This window comes from Vombatus ursinus, unplaced genomic scaffold (assembly GCF_900497805.2).
Source record: "Vombatus ursinus unplaced genomic scaffold, bare-nosed wombat genome assembly UNPS02009573.1, whole genome shotgun sequence".
In the NCBI taxonomy this organism is placed as follows: domain Eukaryota; kingdom Metazoa; phylum Chordata; class Mammalia; order Diprotodontia; family Vombatidae; genus Vombatus; species Vombatus ursinus.
Genome location: NW_020949351.1, coordinates 23,902,291 through 23,908,369, shown reverse-complemented (window position 1 = coordinate 23,908,369; position 6,079 = coordinate 23,902,291). Strand labels below are relative to the sequence as shown.

General features: G+C 35.8%; 1 pseudogene; it reads left to right on the top strand.

Moving 5' to 3' along the window:
* The first annotated feature begins 2,102 nt into the window (after nucleotides 1-2,102).
* Nucleotides 2,103-2,518, top strand: LOC114035946 (annotated as a pseudogene).
* The last annotated feature ends 3,561 nt before the right edge of the window (nucleotides 2,519-6,079 follow it).

Genomic DNA, 6,079 nt, shown 5'->3' with positions numbered 1-6,079 from the left:
AATGGCTTATTAGCATCATATCTCAAACCATACTATAAAGTAGTACTCATCAAAACAATTTGGTACTAGTTAAGATGTAGAGAATTTAAGTAATGGAATACATACAATATATAGTGAATGAGTACAGTAGCTTAATATTTGGTAAAATTTCACCTGTCAACAAAAACTACTGGGAAAACCTGAAAGCAATCTGGCAGAAATTAGATGCAGATCAACATCATCATCATCCCACAACAAGATAAGCTTCAAAAGGGTACAATATTTAGATATAAAGAGTGATATAATAAAGAAAGTAGAAGAGCAGGGAGGAAATTACATTTCAGATATATGGCTATATAAAGTAAGACTTCAGGATAGAAAGTATCACAGAGGAAAAAAAATGGATAATGTTAATTATGTAAAATTCAAAAGTTTTATACAAACAAAACTAAATGCAGCTAAAATTAGAAAATAATTTATCTGGGGGTAAAAGTCTTTGCAGGTAGTTTCTATTTTGAATGTATAATTTCTAAGATATATAGGGAACTGACTCAAATATATAAGAATAAGAATCATTTCACAATTGATAAATGGTCAAAGGATATTTATAACAGTTTCCTAAGGAAGAAATCCAAGTTGTCAATTGTCATATTGAACAAAATTGCTTCAAAACTAATAATACAATGAAATATATTATATATAAGTATATAATGTATTTATATATAATCCTATGTATTATATATGATTATATAATGCGTTAAAATGATATAAATTAAAATAATAATTTAAATGCTAATAATGAATGAAATGTAATTAGAGCACCTATGAGGTTCTATCTCTTACTCATAAAACAAAGTTGAGAATAATGGATGACAAATGATAGAAAGTCTATGGGGAAACTGTTGTATGAATGTGCAGTTGGTACAGCAGCAAATAGGTATGGCTATTCAAGAAAACGATTTAAAACTATGCAAAATGGTACTAAATTGCACATACCCTTTAGCCCAAGGATACCAAATAAACATCATAAAAAGAAGAATGGACCCAGCATTTATAAAATTACTTACATAGAAGGAATTTTTGTGGTGACAAAGAACTGGAATGTAAAAGGCTGCCCATAAATTGGGAAATAGATCAACAAATTATGGTATACTTATATAATGAATTCTATTGTGCTACAAGAAATGATGAGAAGGACAGTTTCAGAAGAAACCTAGGCAGATTTGTATGAATTAACGAGAACATAGTGAGCAGGACAAGGATAACGATTTTTCACTATAGCAGCAACATTGTAAAGACAGACAACTTTGAAAGACTTATGAACTCTGATCAACCCTATGACTTCTAGTCCAATGCTCTTTCCATCAAACTCAACAGCTGCTACAGTATTCAAGTGTCTGCTCTATTTTGACCAGAATGAAAGATTCTTCATCCTTCTAAAGAGTTCACCAATGACTGTGTTTAGAATCCTACATTTTTAGTTGTCTTAATCACTTCTGATTTGTTCCAGCTTTTGCTCTCTTTTTCTTTTTACCAAAATATAATCAGAAATGATCTTTAAGAAAAGACCATTTTATTGTAATAGTATGACATAGGTGACAATAAAAAAGTTTTGTACTTATGGAGGGCTTAATGAGATTGGATAAGGGAGAAAAATTGAAAGCATGAGGTAGAAAAGGTTCCTCAAAAAGCAATGATATCAACATTGTTTCTTAAACTAATTCTTTTATTTCCCTCTGAAATAATTTGCCATTATGCCTATACTTAGTAATTTTTTAAACATCTATAATTTATACTGTTTTAAATTTAATACATTTATTGCCTCGATACAATATTCCCAAAGTTATCTATGATAATACATGGACACGTAATTTCTATAATGGTTGGGTTTTTTTTTTCAGTATTTTTAAAATCTTTATAATATGTAACATGAGGTATATCTTAGTTACTTACTTTTCACAGGTCATGTAAATCAGATTTAATTTTCTGTTCTGGCAATATATGGTTGGTAGTTTGTCAACATAGAAAAACTTAGATTGGGGACTGAGGCCCCTCTGTGTCTCCACGTAGATGCCGGGCTAGAGCACTCAGGACTAGCCTGGCAGGGTGCGGGGCTGTACGCCATGGTGGAGTCACAGCAGCTGCGGGTGCAGGAGTCAGTGGACACCATGCTAAAAGGGCTGGAGCAAGAGAATATGTGCAAAATGCAGGATACCATGTTCTGGTACAGTGCCAGCCTCTGTGAAGATACCAACACCCCCATGCAGCAGGTTCATCAGTGCATTGAATGCTACCATGCTCTCTTGGCCCAAGCACAGGCTCTTGTGACCAGTGAACTAGAGAAATATCAGGACTGCCTGGATCGATGCAACATGCACGCAATGACAAAGCCAAAGACTTGATGGATGCTGGGAGCAAGGAGCAGCAGGTGAAGAGGCAGCTAGAGTCCTGTGTGACCAAATGTGTTGATGACCACTTGCACCTCATCCCTACCATGACCAAGAAGAGGAAGGATTACCTGGTATCTATTGCAAAATAGAGTAATTGTCAGTAGTCATCTGAGGTGGGAGAATGGGTCTACTTGTAAAAATGTATGGAATTTTTTACCTTTCAGTGAAAATTTAAGAATGAAGAAATTGAGGCGGGTAGCAAGTTTAAGAATACTTTATGGAAATTTTGCTTCTGCCTCTGGACTCTGTTGGTTCCATTATATGTGTTAGTCCATTGGTGAAGAAATGGATGAAACTGGTGCCCAGATTTGGATTGGAGGTAGCATGGAGGGCTAATGGTACCTGGGCCCATCCCTTCAATGAGGATGACCCCTATTCTCTCTGTTGGAGCCCTTAATGGCTTTCAACTAGTTCAGAGGTGTTCCATTCCTAGAAGCTGGGTTTATAGGTATTCGCAGTTCTCCTCCCTAGCCTGCCTCCCATGTGGTATGAATCCCTGAGGTAGCCGTCTTCTTTTGTTTGGTGCCTACTTTACATCCACCTGATTGAGCCATTTCCCATAGAACAGAAAGTACCAGCCATGAGTTCACTACTGATTGGAAGAAAGAAGTACCAGTTACGTTTTCTTCCCAGTACAAGTACTGGCATTCAGATGGCAGGCAGGGAAAACAGGGTTGCTTGAATTAGAGCACTGAGCAGCTCCCAAGTGATCCTTCCTTTGAGGAAGACAGTGCTTACACTAGCTTTCAGCTGGGACACCAAGCAAGATCAAAAAAAAGGAAATCTCCCACCAGGCATGGGAAGCTCAGGTCCCTTCATATTGGCTTTTGTAGGACTGCTGCTCAGGTTACTTTTTCTTGCCCTTCTGGAATGTACTACAGGGGTGATACTTCTGTTAAAATGTTAAGTTGGTTTGTTTGTTTGTTTTTTTGAGACTAAAATGAAGCAATTTGGAGATAAGGCCAAAGAAAGCCTCTTTTTGCTTTCAGAACAATCTGAAGCCTCTTGCTTAGTGCAAGGGTAGATGATTGGTTTGGGGGAAAGTTAGTTTTCCCCAAAGCAGAAAAAGATATTATATCTGACCCTGGTCTTGCTCATTTGCCCTTTTCAACTGAAACAACTTGTTGAGAGGACCCTCTTAAGACAGGAAAGGGTAGGAAGACAATTTAAACTTCTAAGCAGGTTGCAAGGGAGAGCTTTTTTTCTACCTCTGAGTACAGGAGACAGTTACCACTATTGGTTAAAACTTTGAGCAACATGTTACTACCAGGCATTGTGTTGGAAAAAATCTTGTTCTCTTTATACCAACTTCTTACTGAATTCAATTAACATAGCGTTTCAGTTCAGTGTTTCAAAGCTATGTCATTTTCCCAGTAATTTGATTAAAAAGTAAATATTTTGATTTTTTTTAACTTCCCTCCACCCCCCCCAAAAAAAAGAAAAAGAAAAACTTAGAGCAACTGCATTGCACAGGATATCAGAGATTCTCAAGTACAAACTAACTGCCTGCTTTGTGCTGAGCAATGATTTAAAGGCAATGAAATCCACCACTGAGGGGAATCCAAAATGTCCTCTCAATCTTTTTCTCAATGGAGTATATGCCAGAATAATGCAGCTGCTTCTTGATATGACAAGCTACCTCTGTGCTCCAAAAAAGGTAACCATTTTTGGAGAAGTTAAGAAAAAACAAATAAACAAACAAAAAGAAAATGTTTCTTATTCTATTTATCTCAGAGGCAGCCACACTCTCAGTGGTGGGATGGGGGTGAGGTGGGGAAGGACTTCAATAATAGCAGAGAAGACATGCTTATAAATTTTTCAAATGTCATGAAGCTGGGCAAAGGGAGAGTAGAAAATAAGGCAGAATAAAGGGCTTGGCAGGTTGCAATGATAGACAAGAAAAAGAAATTTAATTGGATTAAATCTGAAGTCTTACACGTGAACTCCAAAATGTAGTGCCCCCCCCAAAAAAAACCTTCATTTGAACTGGAAATATGTGACTAGAAAGATTTCATGTAAAAAAAAAAAAAGATGTGTGTTCTTTTTATGGACATCATGGTTCCCATAAATGAGCAAGCAGATTGATGTAGCAACCAGAAAAGCCATGTTTGTAGCACAGGCTGGCCTGCCCTCAGGTAGAATATTCTGTCCTATTATCTGTGTCACACTTTAGATGGAATATTGACAAGCCGGATCCCAATCAGAGAAAAGTGATCAGAGCGAAAGATGTCCTTAAACTATGCTATAAGACGTTCACTTCAACAAACTGGAGTTTAGTTTCAAGAAAGGAATTCTAAATATAAGCATGCTAATTATATTTAAATATTTCAAAGGTTGTGGTAAAAGAAATATGCTTATTTTGGCTCTGGAAAGCAGAACTAGGACCAATGCGTAAAAGTTACAGTAAGATAGAGAATTCCCTATATAATACGGTGAAGTGGCAAATAAATTCCATGAAAAAACAGAGGTTTCAAAGTGTTAATATGCTTATTGAGTTAAATAGAAAGATGGAAGTAGAGGAAGTTGGGGTGCTTTGTGTGGGTGTGTGTACATGTGTATTATAATAGTGTCTAATTTTATTTTATAGTCCAGACATTAAACAAAATTTTAAAAGCTCCAACCTAATTGATTCAAATATGCTATTGGTTTAAAAAAAACTGGAAATGAATAAATCGCATATATGTATGTATGTATGTATATGTGTGTACATATATATCACATTCTTGCATATATACATGCGTATACAATCAACTATTATTTTTTTCCTATAACAATTTAAAGTTAAGCAGTCATTATAATGGGCTTAAAGGAACCCAAAAGCTTACCTGAACCAGAAAACTGATCTCCAAGTCAACTGAGTAGATATAGAAATTTATTTCAGCAGCAGTTTATATTTTTAACATAAGCTAATTAAAAAAAAGTTACAAAGGAGGATTGTAAAAGATTACAAGTAATATAGTCTCATAAAACAGATGAGTCTACAAAAAGATTGGCTTAAAAAATTTTAACCAGATCACTACAGGAGTATTTCTATATGAAACCAGAAAGAAGTCAACAAACAGACAAAAATGGAACAGATCTGTAAAAACCTCTATAATGAGGTATGTTAGTCACTGATGACACTGGAACCAAATCTTCTAAAACTCAAACCTCCAACATGTTGTATGAGAAAGTGGACATGGAATTACAGAAGACAAAGATGGAAAATGGAGGAAGACCAGAACAACCACAAACAGATGAAATTGATGTTGGCAGTAATGCATATTTTAAAGCAGTGAGGTATTGATTTTAAACCCATCTGCTTTAGAGGCTGAGTTGCTCAGACATTGAACAATTGTGACATTGAGTGACATGACATGGCAGGTGCATGATGTGATTGACATGTGATGTGGTATTGCATGAAGTGACATGACAAACATGATACCAACTCATGTGGTGTGACATATATGATGGGATATGATATGCACATGATATGACACAACATGTAGATTATGTGATGTGATACAGCATGATATACACAACATGACATGATATGGTGTGAATGCATTATGTAACATGGAATGTGTATTATTGCATGACATTGTGGTATGATATGTGTGGTTTTGACATAGTGTGGCATGCGTGACATGCGATGACATTTCTGTGGTGTG